A 22,340-nucleotide genomic window follows, 5' to 3' on the forward strand; every position below is an offset into this window, starting at 1 on the left:
GCGGGAAACCTAGGGACCGCCATCTTATCTTAGGTCAAACCAATTGTACACTTAGGGGGAGGTTCGTGTTCTCTCTCTCGTCAGCTCGCACAGGTACTGCAATAAAGTTCGCTTAATTATTTCAAGTCTCCTTATTATGATTTACGATAAGAACGCCTTCCATTTTGCGCCGCAGTTCAGAACTGAACCCCTAGGGATTCAATGAGACATCCCAGCATGGCCGCACTCTGCGAGACTCCGCTGGGGGAGGAGTCGGAAGCGGTCCCTCCCCGCCTCCCGGTCGGAGGGGGGTTTCCGCTTCCGGCAGCGACGGCTGCAGCCTCGCTCTGGTCCCTGCGGCTGGCGGCCGAGCCGTGTGTCTCCTCCTCCGCCGCCGCCATATTGTCTGTGTGAGGAGCGGGGAGAGCGGCCGCCGCCGCTGCCGCTTCCACCCCAGGTACTGTGGGAGCTGCCAGGCGAGGTCGTTGGGGGGTGCGGGTGGGCCCAGGCGGGCAGCAGGGCGCGGCTGCCTCTCACGCCTCCAGCAGACTCCCGAGCGGCCCTTCGTCTTCCCCTGCCCCCCCCCCCCACCCCCCACACTCACCAGCCGAGGCCCCTGCAGCTCATCGGAGAGGCCTGGGGCCACTCCCCAGGGCGGGGAGGGAGGCTTTGGGGGCAGAGGCTGATGTGAGGATGGAAGCTGGCTCTCGAGTCCAGCTTATGACCGGGGAGAGGGTTGGACTGGGGCGGGGACTAGGGGGCAACTTGGAGAAGGGGGTCGCCAGAGGGGGAAGGGAGCTTGAGGGGTGGGGCCGCAGGGGGGGATGCTAGGGGAGGGTGATTAGGGGAGTGATGCCCTCAGTGTAGGCTGGGGTGGACCTTCCTGTGGAGCAGAGCTACTGGAGTGGAGGCCTCCTAAGGTCCCTCTGGGCGAGGCAGGGCTTCCCACCTGCACACTGGGGTGCAAGGTGGAGGCGACCCGGGGCGAGGTCATTGAGGATACAGAGGAAGGGAACCTAGAAGTGGGACAGAACGGGTGGAGTTGGAGTTAAGGGTTAGTTGGGACCTTGGGTGGAAGAGGAGAGGTACACAGAATGAAAGATTGGCTGAGTTTATATGTTAGTTTGTGACCTTTTGAAGAGTAGGACTTTTATTTTTGTTTTTCGGGGGTTGTGTTTTTGCTTTTGCAGCGTTGGAACATTTCTTGCCTTGGCAGGTGATGGGTGGAGCTTATGTAGTTTGTTTTTGGGAAGCAAAGTCGAGGTCAGGAGAAGTTGCTTCTTGGCTATTGCTGTTGTGAGAAGGAAAGAGTTCTGGCAGGGAGGTGGCAAATTAATTGGGGAGGCCTGATTACCTTTTCAACTGCTGGATTCTATGAGAAGTGGGCGTGTGGAGAGGAAATGAAAGGGAAGATTTTTTTCTAAGAGTTGGAAGAGTCCATTCCATCTAAGAAGTGGCAGTACATCTCTGGATTCCCAGTTAGAAGTGCCACTGCTGTTTCCCTGTGTGACCGAACTTCTGTAAATCTGTTTTTCTGTCTGTAAAATGGGATGAAAATATTTCTTAGAGGATAAGTTTGTGGTGAGTGAATAAGATAATTTGTGTCAAGTGCTTAGTACAGTGCCTGGCAGGTTGTAAGTGCTCGATAGACCTTACGTGTCGCTTTTCTTTTTTTTTTTCTTTTGTGTCGCTTTTCTTAAAGGGCCTACTTGGTATATTTGGGGTTCCGCCAATCTAGGTAAAGTGTATGGTCAATAATCTGACAGTAGGCAAGGCTTCAGAATATTATATTTGTAGTCGTTGTAGTGTTTTGTTCTAAATCACTTGACTTAATTGTCTTGGTGGACCTTGAGCTGAAAGACCAGGACTAGTGCTAGTTCTTCGTGTTTTTTTTTAAAGTTCACCTGCAGTTTTACCTAGACAGGTTTGTCCTTCTGTGACTTTGAAATATTTGACTTTCATTTGCTGTTGGAGGAGGGTGTGTGACTTGAAGAAAGAATGAAAATATTTCAAGTTTGCTTAGATCAGTTTATCAACTGATTACAAAATTAGGTCACCCTGAGGTAACTTTTTTTAAAAAGCAAAACCCAAATATGTCTAGTTATATCCTTTTATATGGAATACAGTAGAGAAGAGAAGCACACATTTAAGGGAGAACAAAGGGTGAGTTTCTACCTAGTGTGTTAATTGCAAAACTGTTTAGGGATGAAATAAATGTATTTTTAATCTCTTTTGCTTAGCCAGTCTCTTCAGGATGAGTCCTTAGTTTTATTGTTGTCTCTGTCTCTGAACGTACACCTTTAATTCACACACTCTTGGAGAAAGAAATTTTCTTTGGGGACTGAGTTTAAAGCTTTACTTTAGGGTTTGGAGTTGTAGTAGGCAGAATGACCACCACCACCACCCTCAAGACGTCCAAACTCTTAATTCCCAGATCTGTAAATATGTTACATGGTAAAAGGCCTTTGCAGATGCTACTAGGGTTAAACATCTTACAACAGGGAGATTATCCTGGATTTTGTGGGTAGGCCCAATCTAATCACATGCGCCCTTAAAAGCAGAGAACTTTCTCCAGCTGGGAGTCAAGAGAGATGGGGCAGAAGAGGAAATCAGAGAGAATTGAATCGTGAGAGGGACTCCATTTGCTGTTGCTAGAGGGGGCCACGTGGAAAGCATGAGTAAGGAATGCAGGGAGCCTCTAGTAACAAAGACCAGCCCCGGCTGACAGCCAAGAAGGAAATGGAGACCACAGTCCTACAACCATGAGGAACTGAAGTTGGCCAACAACCTGAATGAGCTTGAGAGTGGATTCTTCCCCAGTTTCCAGCAAGGATAACACCTTGATTTTGACCTTGTGAAACCCTGAGCAGAAGACCTACCCAAGCCCACCTAACTTCTTACCTACAGAAACTACGAGACAATAAATTTCTGTTGCTTTAAGCCACTATGTGTGTGGTTTTGTTACGGCAGCAGTAGAACACTAGTCTAAATTTTTGTGCCAGAAATGGGGTAGTATTACCTAAAAACGTGGAAGTGGCAGTAGAAGAGGCCAACAGTTTTTTGAGGAGGAGCATGAGATAGAAAAGGCCTAGAAACAGATTGTTAGTAGAAGTAGTGAAGACTCAAGTGGAAGTGAGGTGTACATTGGAAACTGGAGAAAAGATCTTTTTACATAGTGGCAAATAAACTTAGAATTGTGTCCTGAGGTCATGTGGAAAAGAAAACTTACAACTGATGAACTTGGATGTTTAGCTGAGGAGATTTCCAAGCGAAGTATTGGTTTATTTGTAGATGTGGGTTTAACGGTGAGCTCCTGTGAAATTCACGTGAAACCCTCTAAGTTCTTGATCATTTTATACTAGCAGAAACAATGTCCACTTGATTGAAAAACATAGAGTATGAAATTAAAGGGGCCTCTCAACCCTTCCTCTCCCCCAGATTTTTTTACTAGTAAGAAGCAGGCTGGTAAAACTAGAGATATGAATGTGTTTCTTTTCTTTTAAAAAAGGGTGACTTAGAGGGTGGAACCAAGAGCCCAAAGAGGTGGAACTGAAGGTTACAGAAGAGATTTCCCTGGCTTTGAAATGTAATGGAGTTTGCCCACATTTTGAAACTGCTTTGGACCGATGGATCCACTTTCCCTTATATTTTGCCTGCTTTCTTTTATAGTTATATTCCCTGTTTGAACTGGAATGTTTTTGACTATTACCTTATGCCTGTCTCACCATTACAGATTGGGAGCAGATAACTAGTTGTCTTTTTTGTTTTTTTTTAAAGAAATTGTGCTCCAGGGGGTTGCACTTAATGTATTATACCCAGAGCTTCATCCACACCTGGTTTAGATGGTGAGATTTGGGCGTTTTAAATCGATGAACTTTAGATGAGATTTTTGGACTTAGAGTTGATGTTTAGTGAAATGAGACCTTATGATGAATTGGATGGTTTTTGCATTTGGGAGAGTTATGAGTCTTTGGAGGCCATTAGGGTGGACTCTTCCAAAGATCCTCTGGAATCTGAGTTTGTTACTGTTTTGTGGCAAAGGGACTTTTCAGATATAACTGTGGTTTAAGAATTCTAACATAGAATGGTTATCCTGGATTTTCTGGGTAGGTAGGTCCAGTCTGTTCACATGAAAGCAGACAGCTTTATCCAGCTAGAGTTAGATTTGAAGCATGAGAGGTACTCAACCTGCCATTCCTGGAGGGGGCCACGTGGTAAGCACAAGAAGGAATGCTATCAGCACCAGCTGACAACCAACAAGGAAATAGGGACCTTAGTCCTGTGCCCACAAGGAACCTCTTTCAGCCAACAGTCTGAATGAGCTTAAAAGCAGATTCCCCACCTCAGAATTTCCACCAAGGAACATAGCCCTACAGACACCATGATTTTTGGCCTTGCATGACCCTAAATAGAGAATCCAGCCAACCCTACATCACTTCTGGCCTATAGAAGCTGTGAGATAATAAATTTGTGTTGTTTTATGTTTGTGGTAGTTTGTTCCAGCGACAATAGGAAACTAATTAGAAAATTTTAAAAAGAAAACTAACTAGAGGGATTTTGCTTACTTTATTTTAGAATCTTTCAGGGATTATTTTCTAGAGAACAAAGACAGCAGAGATTATTCTGTAAAGTGGGTATTTGGTCCTGGAAGACCTCACAGAATAATGGTGTTAAGTGGAACCTAGGCTTCTTCCTAGATGTGTAAGCATGTGTCATTAGATGAAGTTTGAAGGGGCTAGATGAACAGCTTGGTAAAACATAGATTCTAAAGTTCTAGGCCATTTTGGTAGAATTTCTATAAATTGATGATTCTTCCATGCCTATAATAAGCATCCTGGGTAATTCCTTCATCTTTATTAGCGGAATGAAGCATTGAGTTTATTTGACAATCCTTCCTGATAAATCTTTCCTATATTTGACAAGACTTCCTGTTTTTTCAAAAGAGCTGAAAATGGGTGATTATTTTTTAGGAATTGATAGCCACCTATATACAGTAGTGTCTTCTTTCAGACTTCCCACCCCAACCCAAAATTGTTACAAGGTCTTTCTCCCTGTCATTGCCCACCCCCACCCCCCTTTTTTTTGGCTGAGCTGGATTTTTGTTGCTGCATGGACTTTGCTCTAGTTGCGGTACACAGGCTTCTCATTGCGGTGACTTCTCCTGTAGCAGAGGACGGGCTCAGTCGCCCCACAGCATGTGGAATCTTCCTGGACCAGGGATCAAACCCATGTCCCCTACATTGGCAGGCAGGTTCTCAACCATTGGACCACCAGGGAAGTCCAATCATTGTCATTGGTCACTTGAGGTTAAGAATAAGATTTGGGGACTTGCCTGGTAGTACAGTGTATAGGAATATGCCTGCCAGTAAAGGGGACACGGGCTCGATCCCTGGTCTGGAGAGATTCCATATGCCACAGAGCAACTAAGTCTATGACTGCTGAGCCCACAGCATGCTGCAACTACCGAAGTAAGTGCGCCTAGACCCTGTGCTCCCCAGCAAGAAAAGGGACTGCAGTGAATAGCCTACGCTCATGTCTGCTAGAGAAAGCCCATGCACAGCAATGAAGACCCATAGCAGCCATAAATAAGATTTGGGTATATGTGTGTGACTAAATCACTTTGTTGTGCACCTGAAACTATTGTAGCACCATAGAGCAACTATTAATTTCTAGAAGAGCCAATACAGTTTAAAAAAAGAAGACGATTTTGGGATCATAATTGCAGAAAAGACTTCTGACTTTTAAGAAAGGCCTTTTTGTTGTTGTTTATCACTATGTTACTGATTAGATACATGATGTGGACTCTCAACTTTAGTGAAGGGAACTTCAGAGCATGGAGGAAATAAGACAGTTTGTCTTTGAGTTACCTGAATAGAAAGATGATTACAAAATTAGAGCATTTCAGGTTATGAAGGACTTTTGTGATTATCTGTTTGACTTTTAGGTTTAGAGTAAAGGAAATTGGGCCACCTGAAGGTTAAGTGACTAAACCAAGTATCTCAGTCCTACAGCTGGCCTAGAATCCTGGTCCAGGCAGTGGGGATTCGTGGCTTTAAGAATATATTCTCTGTCTACCTCGATCCTGTCCTTTTTCTATATTTTACCTTACATAGGTTATCTCTCTATGCCTCATTTTCCTCATGGGGTCATTGTGAGGATTGATTGAGATAACACATATAACACATTTAGCGTAGCACCTAACACAGTAAGTGCCCAAAAGATGTTAACTGTTACGTTTATGATAATTATTTTGACAGCTGTTTGGTATCTTTTGCATAAATATTACAGCACAATTTGTACAAGTTCAGAAACAGAATTACGTGATTTGGCGTTGGATTAGGTAAGGACTTACTCTTTTAAGGTAATGAGAAACTGGATTTGATCCTTGGTCTGTCACAATTAATTCTTTGGGTGACCTGGACCAAGTTTGTTTCACAAGAATGTTAGTGTCTTCATACATCTACATTTCTTTGAACTCCTAAAATGGATAATTTAAAATGGTACTGTATCATTTAGTTGTTCCTTAATAGAGAGAGATCTAAACCATCTAGCTTTTCAAGGGAAGAAATTCCTCTGGAATTATTAAGAAAAAGGAACGGCTGTCACTGTAACAAATATTTACATTGGGTTATAGGCAGTTGGTAGTTTCTCCAAGGTAGAGTTCAGCTGACCTACTTGTTGACCAAACTTTTTTCTCTTTCAATTATAGAAATCAAGTATTATCTTTTTAAAAGTTTAAGGTGAAAGAATGAATAGTATCATACTAAGAGTGACTTTTCACTGGTTTCTACAAAGTGTGTCTTTCAGCCTTAGACATAAGAAATGTACTTAGCAACAGTTACTATGGTGGGCAAGCTTTTATTACATTAGTGATGATAGTGTTTTCTTGCATAGAAAATATGTGTTATCTGAAGTGAGGATTTTAGGGTTAAATACCAGGGTATACTTAGAATAATGTTTTATAATTTTATATGTGTCATGTCTTAAATGCCTTTATATTGGCCACTTTTTTCTTTTCATACTTTCTGGTCTTGTGGATTTTTTGGACAGATTTTTATTAGCTGAAGCATTTTAATCTGTTTGGAAAAGTGAACACTTGGAAATTTTTCTGAAGTTATGACTAATGCCCTAGTGGGCATTTCTCAATTTAGCTCTCTCATTAATGTTCTATAATTTTTAAGAAAGCAACCTTGTTAAAATGAATGGATAAATTATTTTCCTAAAAATTTAATCATGTCATATCAGAAAGTACAAAATAGCCATTTGACCTTATTGGATTTATAACCAGTCAAATGATGTTAATTCTTTCAACAAGCCGTGAGTGCCTGGTGTATTTCAGGTAGGTGCTGTGCTTACCTGATCTCTAGATGGTCCTTGACCTCAAACTTAAAATTGAGTGTCATTTTGTCATAATGTATGTGTCATTCCGTAACTTGGCAGCTTTCTGCACTTGATCTTAGCCAAAAGGCAGAGAAGCCATAGCAGCAGCTTTCTGGAGTGTTTTCTTATGAAAACTCTTACTGGCTTTGTATCTTAGGTATAGTTTCTGAAACAGCTGCAGAAATTTGGTGGGCAGTGGATTCAGGATTTTTGATTCTTAATGAAATTCTTTAACCAAGATTACTGGGGCTCAGCCATAAAAAGGAACACCATTTGAGTCAGTTCTGATGAGGTGGATGAACCTAGAACCTATTATACAGGGTGAAGTGAGTCAGAGAAGGATAAGTATCGTATTCTAATGCACATATATGGAGTCTAGAAAAATGGTACTGAAGAATTTATTTACAGGGCAGCAGTGGAGAAACGGACATAGAGAATAAACTTATGGACATGGGGAGAGGAGAGGGGAGGGTGAGATGTATGGAAAGAGTAACATGGAAACTTACATTATCATATGTAAAATAGATGGCCAACGGGAATTTGCTGTATGACTCAGGAAACTCAAACGGGATCTGTGTCAACCTGGAGGGGTGGGATGGGGAGAGAGGTTCAGGAGTGAGGGGATATATGTATACCCGTTTCTGATTCATGTTGAGGTTTGACAGAAAACAACAAAATTCTGTAAAACAATTGTCCTTCAATAAAGAAGAAAGAGAAAAAAAAAGATTACTGGGGGAACTAAGGGAGGGAGGCAGCAGGATAGTTGGGAAAAGCGTCAGCTTTGGAATGAGACCAAGTTTGGGTTTAGTAACCAAGTTTACTTAACTCTTAAGCCTGGATTTTGTCATCTCTGCAATTGGGATAACAACTACCTTGGGCAACTTACTTATAGCCTTCTGTTCCTTCATCTATAAAATGGGCATCAGTACCCATATCCTCTGAATATTCTTGTGAGGATTAATAAGTAAAGCACCAGCTAGTTATCATAGCTCAGTTGGTAAAGAATCCGCCTGCAATGCAGGAGACCCTGGTTTGATTCCTGGGTCAGGAAGATCCGCTGAAGAAAGGTTGGGCTATCCACTCCAGTATTCTTGGCTTTCCTGTGGCTCAAGCTGGTAAAGAGTCTGCCTGCAATGTGGGAGACCTGGGTTCGATCCCTGGGTTGGGAAGATCCCCTGGAGAAGGGAATGGCCACCCACTCACTCCAGTATTCTGGCCTGGGGAATTCGGGTCGCAAAGAGTTGGACACAACTGAGCGACTTTCACTTCACAACTGAAAATTAAAGGAGATAATTTATAAAATGCCAGGTACCTTTTCCTTCCCTGTCAATGAAAACTATATGTTCATTGCCATTTTCTGCTGCCAGGAGTTCTTATTTTTCAGTGAGGCCTTTTGACCTGTACTTCCTGTTTCTGATGTGGCCTGTGGGATGGGTGAGGTACTGAATTGCTGCTTAGGGGTGGGTCAGTATGTAGCTCATGCCCAGTGTAGATTGCCTCAGTTACTCATCTACAGTGAACATGGTCAGGTTGTTATCTAGTCTTGGTGAATCTAGGGTTCTGCTGCTTCTAGATAGAAAAGTGACTCCATCTCAGACTTGGGGAAAGTTCAAAGTTTGCTCACCTATGGACTTGTGAACCTGAGATCAGAGATCTTATTCCTGATGGTTCTTTGATCACAGTTTGGGAATTAACTTGTGTATTGTGTGTTAGGGATATGTTTGGAGGAGAACTTTTTCCTGCATTAACATCTTTTCTGTGTCTTGCTCACTCAGGTAATCCACTAACTTGCTTTCTTTGCTCTGTATTCTTAAATCATACACACACACCCTTAGGCATAGCAGAAACCTGTCTTCATCAGTACTTACAGTCCTCTGTATATTTTTGACTCTGTATAGAATGAATACAAATAGCCATCTGCCTTGGGAGTTGTCCCATCTTTCCAAATCTGATTCTGTATACCACTGTGACATTGTGGCCAGCCCGTTCAGGTAAGAGAATAAGGAAGACTCCAGATTGTTGAAAGTCAAATCTCTCACCCCTCCCCTTGCCTCCAAATTTAAAGAAATCCATTTCATTGTAGTATTACAAATGATAGGTTGTTGTTGAATCAGTGTGCAGAATTGGGGAAATAGTGTTAAACTAGTAAAAATAATCCCTATTTAGGCTTTGAAACGTAAGATTTGACTTGGGTTCAAACCTGGCCTCAGTTACTTAGTAGTCCTGTGATATTTGGCAGGTTATTTATCCTCTGAATCCATGTTTATTTCTAAAATGGGAATCTGCATCTAATACCATGTCTGGCTTACAAGAGACATTCAAATGATAGTTATTACTTATAACTATATTACTACATATGGTGTGATATATTACATATGGTGTGATATATTACATATGGTGTGATATATTACATATATGGGCTATACTTTAGATTACTCTAGGTCCCAACGAATCTTTTGGTTCCGGAGGGTGGTAGCAAGTGGAATAGAGTAGCAGATTGTGACTTTATTTCACTGTGTTGCCTGGTAAAAAGACACAGGTGGTAGCTTCTTTGCCCACCATTTATTGTATTTTATATTATTGGAAACAGTATTGTACTTCAAACTTACGTCAAGTGTTTGAGGTAGAACTGTGTTAATTCAGATCAGACTGCTTGGGGATGTTTGATTTTGGTATTATTAAAATGTAGTTGATTTATAATGTTTCAGGTATACAGCAAAATGATTCAGAAATATTTGTATGTACTAGAGTAGCTTAGTGTTAGTCGCTCAGTCATGTCCAATTCTGTGATCTTATGGACTGTAGCCCACCAGATTCCTCTGCCCATGGGATTCTCCAGGCCAGAATACTGGAGTGGGTAGCCTTTCCTTTCCCCAGGAGATCTTCCCAACCCAGGGATCAAAGCCAGGTCTCCCACATTGCAGGCAGATTCTTTACCAGCTGAGCCACAGGAAAGCCCAAGAATACTGGCGTGGGTAGCCTATCTCTTCTCCAGTGGGTCTTCCCGACCCAGGAATCAAACCGGGGTCTCCTGCATTGCAGGCAGATTCTTTACCAACTGAGCTATCAGGGAAGCCCTTGTTAGGATTATATCAGGTGTCATTGTGAAATTTATATTCCAAATTCAGACCCTTAACAGGATTAAAAAAAACTTACACTGTTAGCTTTGAACCAGGTAGTTTTCTTCCTTTTCAGTGTTTACTTGGGATCTTGGAATTTGAGGGTTGGAGGGGGTATTGCGAACTGTCAAGGAGCTAAATTGTTAACTTTTTGACCTCTGTATTTTTCCCCAATTGAAAAAACACCATTGATTATGGCATTAGTTTGATAGATGAGGGAGAATCATTTTAAAATAGAGGAAAGAAGATCGCTTCATCTAATCTTCATTTTATTTCCACCATTAACCTGTTTTCTTTTGGCTTATTCTTTCAAGCTATAGGGTTAGGAGATTTAGGTTGTATTTATTGTTTTGGGTTTGTTGTGCCAGTGATCTCTGAATGGATGACCTCCCAGAAGAAATGGTAGTACTTGTACTTGAAAGCTGTGAAAGATAAATTGTGTGTCTGTTAAAGGAGCACTATGAAAATAGTTTTCTCAGCCTACTGCATGGATTTTGACAATTCAGCTTATGATCTCTTTAGTTAAATCAGAATTTTTCAGCCAATGGACTATGTCAGGGAGGGTTACAGATATGCTGAGATTCTGGTCCCCTCAGCCTTCAGGCCATTTGGGCAGAGTACAGGGCCTCCAAACCAGTAACCTTAAGCCCAAAAGTCTTGATCATTTATCCATTATTAAAAATACTATTATCTCTTTGTGTTTTGAGTTTTTAAAAGGCTGCATGTAAGCGCTAGTTGAGAAAGTTCAGTAATTGAGTATCTTAACAGTTTTAAGGTTCAAGGGGATGCTGATCTGAAAATAGTCTTGATTTAAGTTTAGAAAAGACCATTTTAAAGTGTATCTATCTGATCCTCAAGCACTTCCCTTTCCACAGATAATTCAGGGGGTATACTTTAAAATGTGAGACTAAACGATTAGAGTTTGGGCACTTGTGAAGAAATTTGAGTTCTTATTTTTTTAAGCAATAATGTGAAGCAAAACAAGTTACCTTGTATAAAATTGGTGTCCTCATCTGACTCTGAATGCCACTGTATCTTTTCTGGGAGCTGACACTTTGTTAATCATTCCTGAGCCATGGGTCTCCTGCTTTAACATAAATTGAAACCTAGGATACATTGTCTTCCCCTCTTCCTTTCCGAAAGAATGGGATATACTTAACTTAAAATTTTAATTGTTTAATATTTATGTAAATTATGAAGTTAGCTTCCCCCCTCCCCCTTTTTTGACTATGCTGTGCAGCCTGCAGCCTCTCCCCAACCAGGGATCAGACCTGTGCCCTCTGCAGTGGAAGCATGGAGTCCTTACCACTGGACCACCAGGGAATTCCCATCAAGTTAACTTTTAAAAATTGATATTTTGTAGTGTTAAAATATCTCCTTTTGTCTGACTTAACAATTCTTAATTCTGCTGGGGTTTACAGATTTTTCTGAGCCTGTAGTGAAAGCTACAGAACTTTATTTCAAAAAATGTACTGTACACACTACTTTGTATTACTTTAGGGAATTCATGGACCTCCAGTCTCATTGATGAACTCCAGTTTGAAATTTGTTTAGTCCAAATAACAGTTCCCCCATTTTATTATTATTAATACAGTAACATTTGTATGCTTTATCATTTTTCACAGTATTTTTTAATTGAAGTATAGTTAATTTACAGTGTTGTGCCAATCTCTGCAGCACAGCAGTGACTCAGTTTTACATACATGTGCATTCTTTTTTTTTAATATTCTTTTCCATTATGGTTTATCCCAGGAGATTGGATATGGTTGCTTGTGCTATACAGTGGGATCTTGTTTATCCATTCTCAATGTTGTAGGTTGCATCTACCAACCTGAGATTCCCAACTTCTTCCTTCCCCCCTCCTCCTTGGCAACCAGAAGTCCGATCTCTGTGTCTATGAGTCTTTCTCTGTTTTGTAGATAGGTTCATTTGTGCTATATTTTGGATTCCACATATAACTGATGTCATACGATACTTGTCTTTCTGACTTCACTTAGTTTTAATAATCTTGCATCCATGTGGCTGCATATGTCATTTTTATGGCTGAATAGTATTCTATTGTATATATATATGTGTGTTACATCTTGCTCAACATTTAGGCTGTTTCCATGTTTTGGCTATTGTGAATAGTGCTGCTATGAATATAGGGTTGCATATATCTTTTTGAATTACAGTTTTGTCCAGGTATATGCCGAGGAGTAGGATTGCTAGATCATTCTATTTTTAGTTTTCTGAGAAACCTCCATACTGTTTGCCATAATGGTGGTATCATTTACGTTTCCACCTTTAGGGTAGGAGGGTTCCCTTTTCTTCACACCCTCTCCAGCATTTGTTATTTGTAGACTTTTTAATGATGGCCATTCTAACCAGTGTGAGGTGGTACCTTGTAGTTTTGATTTGCATTTCTCTAGTAATTAGTGATGTTGAGCATCTTTTCGTGTATCTACTGGCCATCTGTAGGGCTTCCCAGATGATGCTAGTGGTAAAGAACCCACCTGCTAATGCAGGAGACATAGAGATGTAACTGCGATCCCTGGGTTGAGAAAATTCCTTGGAGGAGGACATGGCAACCCACTCCAGTATTCTTTTCTGGAGAATCCCATGGACAGAGGAGCCTGGCTGGTTACATTCCATAGGGTCACAAAGAGTCAGACACAACTAAAGCGATTTAGCATGCACACACACACTAGCCATTTGTATGTCTTCTTTGGAGAAATGTCTGATGCATCCTGAGGTTTCATCACAAAACTCATGCTATTGGGGATAATCCTTACAAATGTAATGTAAGGTCTGTTTGTTTTGCTGTTGTTGAGTTGTATGAACTGTTTGTATATTTTGGAGATTAAGCCCATATCGGTTTGCATCATTTGCAAATATTTTCTCCCATTCCCTGAATTGTCTTTTCATGTTTTGTTTTGGTTTTTCAGTTTCTTTTGTTGTTGTTGTTTTCCTTTGCTATGCAAAGTCATACGTTTGATTAAATCCCATTTTTGTTTTTATTTCTTTTGCCATGGGAGACTGACCTAAGAAAATACTGGTACAATTCATGTCAGAGTATATTTTGCCTTTATTTTCTTATAGGAGTTTTATAGTGTTGTGTCTTATGCTTAAGTCTATAAAGCATTTTGAATTTATTTTTGTGCATAGTGTAAGGGTGTGGCCTAACTTCATTGATTTACTTTCCCAGCACCATTTGCTGAAGAGACTGTCTTTTTTCCATTTTATATTCTTGCCAGCTTTGTCAAGGATTAATTGGCTGTAGGTGTGTGGCTTTATCTCTGGGCTCTGTTCTGTTACATTGATCCATATGTCTGGTTTTGTATCAATACCACACTGTTTGGATTATTGTAGTTTTATCTGCTTCCCTCATGGCTCAGACTGCAAAGAATCTGCCTGCAAAGCAGGAGACCTGAGTTCAGTCTCTGGATTGGGAAGATCCCCTAGAGAAGGGAATGGCAAGCCACTCCAGTATTCTTGCCTGGAGAATCCAATGGACAGAGGCAGGGTACAGTCCATGAGGTCACAAAGAGTCGGACATGACTGAGCAACTAACACATACATACATATATACATACATAGTATTGTCTGTGATCTGGAAGAATTATACCTCTTGCTTTGTTTTTTATTCCTTAGGTGTCACAGTATCCAACAAATATTTCTGCATGGTATTCTGTATGTCAGCTTCTGTGATAGACTCCTGAGACTGCAAAGGCAATATTCTCTGCCTTTGAAGCTTTATTTAGCTAGGGCGACAGATATGTGAAACAGTACAGTGACAGTGCTAAATGGAAGAGGTAAGCAAAGTATGCTGTTGGAGTACAGAGGAAGGAGGGTCTTGATCATTGAAAATTTTCTATGAATCTAGTCAGTTCTGTATTTCTTAATTGGCCGAAAGCATACTGCGAACTACCCCATGATTTTTGTTTTTTAAGCTCTAATTGAACTAATAACGGAAACTAAATCAAGAAGCAAATGGTCTTAAATTGAGAGCTTAAATGGGCTTATTACTGTTGCATCTGATTATGCTGAATATTTTCTTTGCCCGTATTTTTCCCTAGTTATCTTTTTAAAATAGTTTTAAATTTATTTATTATACTTATAAAATTATATGTTTAATGTAGGTCAGGGATTGCTAACTGAAATACCTGCAGGAGTCAGGCCAGTAAGATAAATGTGTAGAATTGTTCAGGTTTACCTATGGCATCTTTGACTGGATAATCATAGTCAGCAGATCCAAAGTGATGTGGTCAATGCAGGAATGCAGAATCATTGTTACCAAAAAGACAGACCTACCTACCTTTTCTCATTTCTTCTTATAAGAAACTGAACATTAATTTGGTTTTTAGTGTTGGCAACCAAGTTACACTTAAAAATACTAATTATTTATCACAAAAATCTTTAACACATAATTCAACTTAATAGCTGATTCACTTTAAAAACACTGGAAAATTTGCATAGGAATTTGCATAGGAATTGCCTAGGAATGTTCATAGCAGCATTAGTCATAGTGGCCATAAAGTGATAACAAATGTCCATCAACTGATGTATGGATGAACAAAATGTGGTATATCCTTACAGTGGATTCAGCCGTAAAAAGGGATGAACTATTGTAAAGCTACATCATGAATGAGCCTTGAAAACATGCTAAGAGAGAAGCCAGACACATAGGGTTATGTATTGTGTGATTCTGCTTTTATGAAATGTCCAGAATAGGCAAATCTCTAGAGGCAGAAAGCAGATGAATAGTTGTTAAGACGTGGGGGAGGGCGGGGGAGGAGTTATTAGGAGTGACTACTATGGGATGTTTGTTTTCTTTGGAGGTGAAGGTAATCATATGGTAGTGACGGTTGCATGTTAAACACATTAGAAAAACCACTGAATTGTACACTTTAAAATGATGGATGTGATGTTGTGTGTCTCTCAGCTTTAAAAACTGGAAGAAAAGAGACTGCATGAGCTAAATAGGGTATATATGTTTGCTGTAAAGCAGAATGAATAGGTTTTGAATCTAGACAGAATATCTTAAAATCACTTGCCCTCAGTGACATTGTAAAAGTTGTTCGGATTCACCTACTGTAACATGGGAAAGGTATTACGTAGGTCTTGGGCTTCCCTGGTGGCCCAGCTGGTAAAGAATTCGCCTGCAGTGCAGCAGACCTGGTTTCCATCCCTGGGTTGGGAAGATCCCCTGGAGAAGGGAATGGCTACCCACTCCAGTATCCTTGCCTGGAAAATTCCATGGACAGGAGCTTGGCAGGCTACAGCCCATGGGGTCGCAAAGAGTTGGACACGACTGAGTGACTTTCACTTTCACTGGGCTTGTTATGTTCAAAACATTTTAAATCCCAAGAAACAGTATAGGTATAGGCATTCACATTTCTTTAGATTTGGAAGCTGGATAGATAATGTTTGCTGTCCTGTTTCCAACCTGTTATGTGTTGTTGGTAAGTCTAGGACAACCCACCCTATTTTTTATTGCTTATTGATCATCTGCAGGAAGTATGGTTGTCTCTTAGGTAACCTACCTCCATGATAGTAAAGGAGGGAGAGGGAGAGACTATTACTCTTTATATCCTGCAGTTTTCTCAGTGAAATCAGATAGGTTAAATGACAGTCCCAGAGCCATATTTGGTCTTAATGGCTCAAGTGTTCCTGTTCTTTCTACCACCTTCTGAGACCAAGGTTCATGTTTTTCAGTAACAGAGTACTATATTGTTTCTGTAGTTCTATCAAGGATGCTCATCACATGGGTAAATTACATGGCCTCATAAAAGCTCATGGCTCTAAAGAAACATCTCCCACACATTTTGACTAAATTCACATCTCATTGGGAAGTGATAGTATGACTGTTTTACCTCTGTTAGTGATGTGTGTGATAAAATTTACATGTAAAACCAAAGAGCAACTGTAAAATCAGCTACAGATCAAATATCCACTATACAGCCAAACTACTTGTCTCAGTGTTGAAGAGGAGCAGATCCATATGCAAACAGGTTTGATCTTTGCCAATATATTGTCTGTCACTGTCTTAATATCAGTTCATCAAATATTCATGAAACATTCAGCATGGCTTAGGCACAGTGATAAATAAAAAGTGTTATAGAAATATTAAGCTATGCAGTAGGAAAACATTAGGATGGAAAGGAGGTTGAAAACTGATAGCCAGTTATACTGATTGAAATGGAAATGGCTAGATATTCAGGATTTTCATTTCTTCTTGTATCAGCTTTTCTAAGTCTTCTTCCTCTCAATATTTCAAATTTGTTCCTCATGTTGTCCTATGTTTTAGGATACGGCATGTGATAGGATTTCCCCCCTTTTTTAAAATTTTATTCTTTTAATTAATATACAGTAAAACTGATTCCTTTCCGTGTGTCAGTCACTCAGTTGTGTCTGACTCTTTGCAACTCCATGGACTGTAGCTTGCCAGGCTCCTCTGTCCGTGGAATTCTCCAGGCAAGAATACTGTAGTGGGTGGCTATTCCCTTCTGCAGGGAATCTTCCCAATCCAGGGAGCAAACCCAGGTCTCCTGCCTTGCAGGCAGATTCTTGACTGTCTGAGCCACCAGGGAAGTAACCACCATCACAGCCAAGACACAGAACATATCACCTCCCCATGTTACCCAGCCTCCCACTCCTGTTCTCTGGCAACCACTATTCTGCTCTCAGTTATTATAGTTTTATCTTTTTGAGAATGTTATATAAATTGATTCAGGCAATATATAATATTTTGAAAATTGGCTTCTTTAACTCAGCATATTGTTTTTGAAACTCATTGAAATTAGGTATATCAGTGGTCAGTTCCTTTTTATCGTTAAGTAGAATTCCACTGTATGGATGGACAACAGTTTGCTTATCCATTTAAGATTTTTTTGGTGATTATGAGTTGAGATGCTGTAGATGCACTTGTAGAGGCTTTATAACATGGGAGGGTCGCCAGGTTACATGAAACTTTGTAACTTTCCAAGAAACTTCCGCACTGTTTCCAGAAGGGCTTTGCTGTACTCTTTGCATTCCCACTGGCAGTGTAGGAGAGCGTCCAGTTGTTCATGTCTCTCTAGCACCTAGTGTTGTCTGCATTTAACTTTTAATTGGAAATAATTTTAGACTTAGAAGAGTTGCAAAGATAGAATCCTCACATACCCTTCACCCAGCTTCCCCTGATGTTAACATATCACATAACCATGACACTTTATTAAACTAAGAAATTAGCATTGATACAGTACTGTAAATTAAATTGTGGACTGTATTTCGACTTTTTACCAGTTATGTCCTTTTTCTTGTATTTTCCCTGACTCAATCCTAGACTAAGCCATTTCTCTAAAGAGCCCTCATTCCTTTTATTGGAGAAAGGTATTGAGAAACCAAGGTTTGGATGCTCCTTTCTCTTGATGCTACTCATTAGCACAGCTTCTGGGTGCTGTCAGTGGACAGAGCTCGGAATTTGCAGCCAGTAATGTCCACTCTTTGTCATGGACAGTTCTGTGGGTTTTGAGAATACTTAGAGTAGCAAATTAATAGTAAACAGAACAGTTGCATTTCCATGTGTTGGTCATTCCTGTTCTGTCTTTTTCAGTATGTCTTATTGGAAACATACAATATCTAGCTTTTTGGATCTGGCTCCTTTACTTAACAAAATATATTTAATATTCATTCATGTTGTACAAATCAATAACTTGTTTTCCATTGTGTGATTATACACGTACCATTTATCCATTTACCTCCTAGACATCTTGGTGGTTCCCTTTTTTTTTGGCAAGTAATGAATAAAGCTGCTGTCTGCATTTGTATACAGGTTTTTGTGTGAACATACATTCACTTGAGTAAATACCTGGAGGGGAATGCTGAGTTTATGGTAAGTGTTTATGTAACTTTGTAATCAGTGACCAGATTTTCCCAAGGTTCCTATACCATGTTGTATTCTCATCAGAAGTCAGTTCGTTTCTTTTGCTGTAATTAATTTCTGTTATATCCTCACCAACTTTTGGTGCTGTCATTTTTTTTTTTTAATTGGACTATTTTAGTATATAGTGTATCTCACTTTTTTGTGTGGTTGCACTGGGTTTTCATTGCTACATGTGGGCTTTCTCTAGTTGTGTCGAGTGGGGGCTGCTCCTCATTGCCACGTACAGGCTTCTCATTGCATAGGCTGCTCTTGTTGCAGCTCTAGGTGCTCTTGGTGCATGGGCTTCAATAGTTGCAGCACAAGAGCTCAGTAGTTGTGGCATTTGGGTGTTCCACAGCATGTGGGATTTTCCCAGAGGACAGATCGAACCCGTGTCCCCTGCATTGGCAGGTGGATTCTTAACCACTTCACCATCAGGGAAGCCCTGAAATTGGCTATTTTTAAAATATTCTGTTCCCTGCAGAACATCCCTTATTTCACTTCTGTAAGGGTAGTCAACGTAGTTGTTTCCTTGAGTCTAAGATCAAAAGTCTGTAGAGTTCTTTTGTTATCAGTTCTTTTTCTTTTAGTTCTTACTCTGTTACAACCTGGATGTCGTATTTGAAAAATTATTTGTAAGATTCATTTGAAGCCCATAGCAGGCTTCTTTTCTCTACAGAGAACCTGCTCGTGTCAGGTATCTGTGGACACAGGTGATCTAGAGGTCACCTTAAAACAGGCTTCAGCTTTCCTTTCGCCGCTGCAGCCGCGGCCATGAGTATGCTCAGGCTTCAGAAGAGGCTTGCCTCCAGCGTCCTTCGCTGTGGCAAAAAGAAGGTCTGGTTGGACCCCAATGAGACTAATGAAATCGCCAATGCCAATTCCCATCAGCAGATCCGGAAGCTGATCAAAGATGGGCTGATCATCTGGAAGCCTGTGACTGTCCATTCCCGGGCTCGATGCCAGAAAAACACCTTGGCTCACCGGAAGGGCAGGCATATGGGTATAGGTAAGTGAAAGGTTACTGCCAATGCTCAAATGCCCGAGAAGGTAACCTGGATGAGGAGGATGAGAATTCTGCGCTGGCTGCTCAGACAATACCATGAATCTAAGAAGATTGACCGCCACATGTGTCACAGCCTGTACCTGAAGGTGAAGGGTAACGTGTTCAGAAACAAGCAGATTCTCATGGAACATATCCACAAGCTGAAGGCAGACAAGGCTCGCAAGAAGCTTCTGGCGGACCAGGCTGAGGCCCGCAGGTCTAAGACCAAGGAAGCCCGCACGCACCGTGCGGCTCCAGGCCAAGAAAGAGGAAATCATCAAGACTCTGTCCGAGGAGGAAGAGACCAAGAAATAAAGTTCTCCCCCTCTTCTCTGTACATAGTGGCCTCGGCAATTGCATAGATCACTCATTCAATAAAAGACAAGCCTTTATCTGCCTACCTCTCTGCTTCCAAAGTCTTCAGTGGGGTCTTCACTGTTTACAGGACCAGAACTGAGGACTGAGATACAGACTCTTCCCTGGGTTCCTGCTTTGTTGCTTTGTTGACTCCTAGCCTCTGGTCAGGCTCATGCCCCCTCCATCCATGGTGTGTGGGGCCTACTTTGAAGGGTGGGGAGGAATGACTTCTACCCAAGCTTCGGATATTGTGCCTCAAAACTGCCCTTTACAGCAGAGAAAGAGTGGCACCTCAGACATGGTCTCAGATGTTGGTTTTTGCTTGGTATTCAGTTGTGAGTTGTCACATTAATTAAAAACGACAGAAAATAATATCCTTGGGCTCCTCAACTGCACTGAGGTTCAAAGTTGCAGTCTGCTTCCTTGGAACCCCAGGACAGTGGGGGTTGAACCACCACCGGTCCAGAAGGTATGATCTGAACCTGAACTGCTGGCTGCTGTCTGAGCTCTTTAGACAGCCTTATTGAGATAGAACTGAAGCCATCATTTTGAGCATCCCTATTTTTAATTTTTAAACCTTTTTTTTCTTTTCTGCCCTTATCAGTACTGTTTCCTGTTTTGTTTTTTGCTTTATAACCATTAAAAGGGGCCCAAAGGAAAAAAAAGACTTTCTTGGCAAGAGTTGGAATAAAGGCACATAACACACACTTGTCAAAGCCATTCTGGGTTAACTTTATACTCTTTGCAAATGAGAAGTAGGTTTTATCTTCCCTGTTACATGGTAGTAATAATCAATAAAGTATCTGCTGTATGAGCCAAGTACTAAGGCATTAAAAAAAAAACAGGCTTCATCTCAGATATTCCCTCTACAGATGGGACTGTAACTCTTCCCTGGATCTTTTACTTCCTGTTCACTTCCTCCCTAAGATTGTGACTCTCAGGTCTCAGCTTATTGTGACAAGGGTCTTTATCCTCCCTCGTTCCCTCCTCCCTTCCATTTATTTATTTACCTGTTTACTAATTATGAATAAATTTTTAATAATAAATACCTATTCATTATTTATTATGACTCCTCACCTTGTCAGAACCCTGGGCTTTGCCTTCTGTCAGAACAACGCTCTAATTTTAGGGGATCAAACAAAGACCCTTTGGGCTCCCCTGTTTGCTTTCTTCTCTGAGTTCTCATTTTCTCTTCACTTTTGGCTTTATGCTTGTTTGTCAGATGTGAAGAACAGACTTGTGGACACAGTGGGGGAAAGAAGGGGTGGAATGAATTGTGAGCATAGCATGGAAACATGCACATTACCCTGTGTAAAATAGGTAGCAAGTGGGAATTTGCTGTTTGGCACAGGGAGCTCTACCCACTGCTCTGTGACATCACAACCTTGAAGGTGGAATGGGGAGGGAGATGAGGGCGTTGTTCAGGAGGGAGGGGACATACGTATACCTATGGCTGATTCATGTTGATGTATGGCAGAAACCAACACATTATTATAAAGCAGTTATTCTCTAATTTAAAAAAAAATTTTTTTTAAGTGAGACAGATGAGCAGAGGAAGAGGAAAATGGCAGGGGGTTGGGGGGTTGTTAAAGCCATTCTCTTTGGTTCTCTGTAGGAAACTTGACCTAGTCTGCCATCACTGAAAGCAGGAGTTACCTGCAAAAACCTTGATTTCTTATTTTTAAAACTGAGAAGCAGTCACACTTTTAAGGATCATCTGCATACTCTAGCTACTTGGCCTTTCTAGGCGTTTTCCTTTGTGACCTCGGCACCTCTACAGTAGAACTGATTTGTTTGAGGAGTAGAAAAGGAAAGAGAATGAGATCTCAGGTGGAATGGTTGTGAATTAATCATTGTTTCAGGGCAGAGGAGAGAGGCGCACACAGTAACAGTGGAGTAGAGTGCCCTGGTGTTTTCTAGATCAGATATTAAAAGATTGTTGATTTGATATGCTTCTTATAGAGGACTACAGGGTGTGCCAGCTTTTGGTCATTTGGGGATACAAATTATAGTCTTTAAAATTCCTTACTTGCTTAAAGAAGGACTTTGTGATTTCTTGTTTTGGTGTTTTTCATCTGAATAATTCCTGTGCATGCCTCAAAACTGAGTATAGGTGTTATTTCTTCCCTGACTGCCTTTCCCAAACATTGAGGTACTCCACAGATATTTATTGAATGCATGGTAATGGATTGGTGGGTGACTGGAGTTCCCTTCAATTCCTGCAAGTGCACCCTGACTTTATTCTTTCAAGTACTTATTGCTTGTGATTGTAATGGTCTGTTTTCTTTGTTGGAGGGCAGAGTTACTTTCTCTTTATTCTCTAGGGCCTAGAGAAAAGATCCCTTCCTGGCAATCAAGCATGTTTCCTGGTACATAGTAAGTATTAGATAAATGCTTAATGAGTGAACATTCTGCTCTTGATGTGAAAGGAGTAGATAATTGGAAATTAAGAGCAACTGTGGACATTTGAAACAATTGATTTCAGATAGTATTAACTACTTAGGCTTTTTTGGTGTTCATTTGGCCTTCTAAACAGTGCTACTTTGAAAGAGGAAAGGACAAGTTTGTATGACTA

At 40.8% G+C, this 22,340-nt stretch overlaps 1 protein-coding gene and 1 pseudogene across 5 annotated transcripts in view; both read left to right on the forward strand.

Annotated features, from left to right (window-relative positions):
* Positions 1–281: 281 nt before the first annotated feature.
* The window catches only part of CSNK2A1 (casein kinase 2 alpha 1), a 55,083-nt gene continuing 33,024 nt past the window's right edge, over positions 282–22,340 (forward strand). Inside the window, exons 1-3 of one of the 5 annotated variants that reach the window (XM_061126984.1) lie at positions 303–436; positions 14,112–14,272; positions 18,274–18,333. The gene's annotated coding sequence lies outside the window, so the exon portion shown is untranslated. Of the gene's footprint in view, positions 437–14,111; positions 14,273–18,273; positions 18,334–22,089; positions 22,142–22,340 lie in introns of all 5 variants that reach the window. The other 4 variants (XM_061126985.1, XM_061126982.1, XM_061126986.1 and 1 more) reach the window with 4 other exon arrangements.
* On the forward strand, positions 18,438–19,800 carry LOC133044998 (large ribosomal subunit protein eL19-like; annotated as a pseudogene).

The sequence above is a fragment of the Dama dama genome, chromosome 23 (assembly GCF_033118175.1).
Source record: "Dama dama isolate Ldn47 chromosome 23, ASM3311817v1, whole genome shotgun sequence".
NCBI lineage: Eukaryota > Metazoa > Chordata > Mammalia > Artiodactyla > Cervidae > Dama > Dama dama.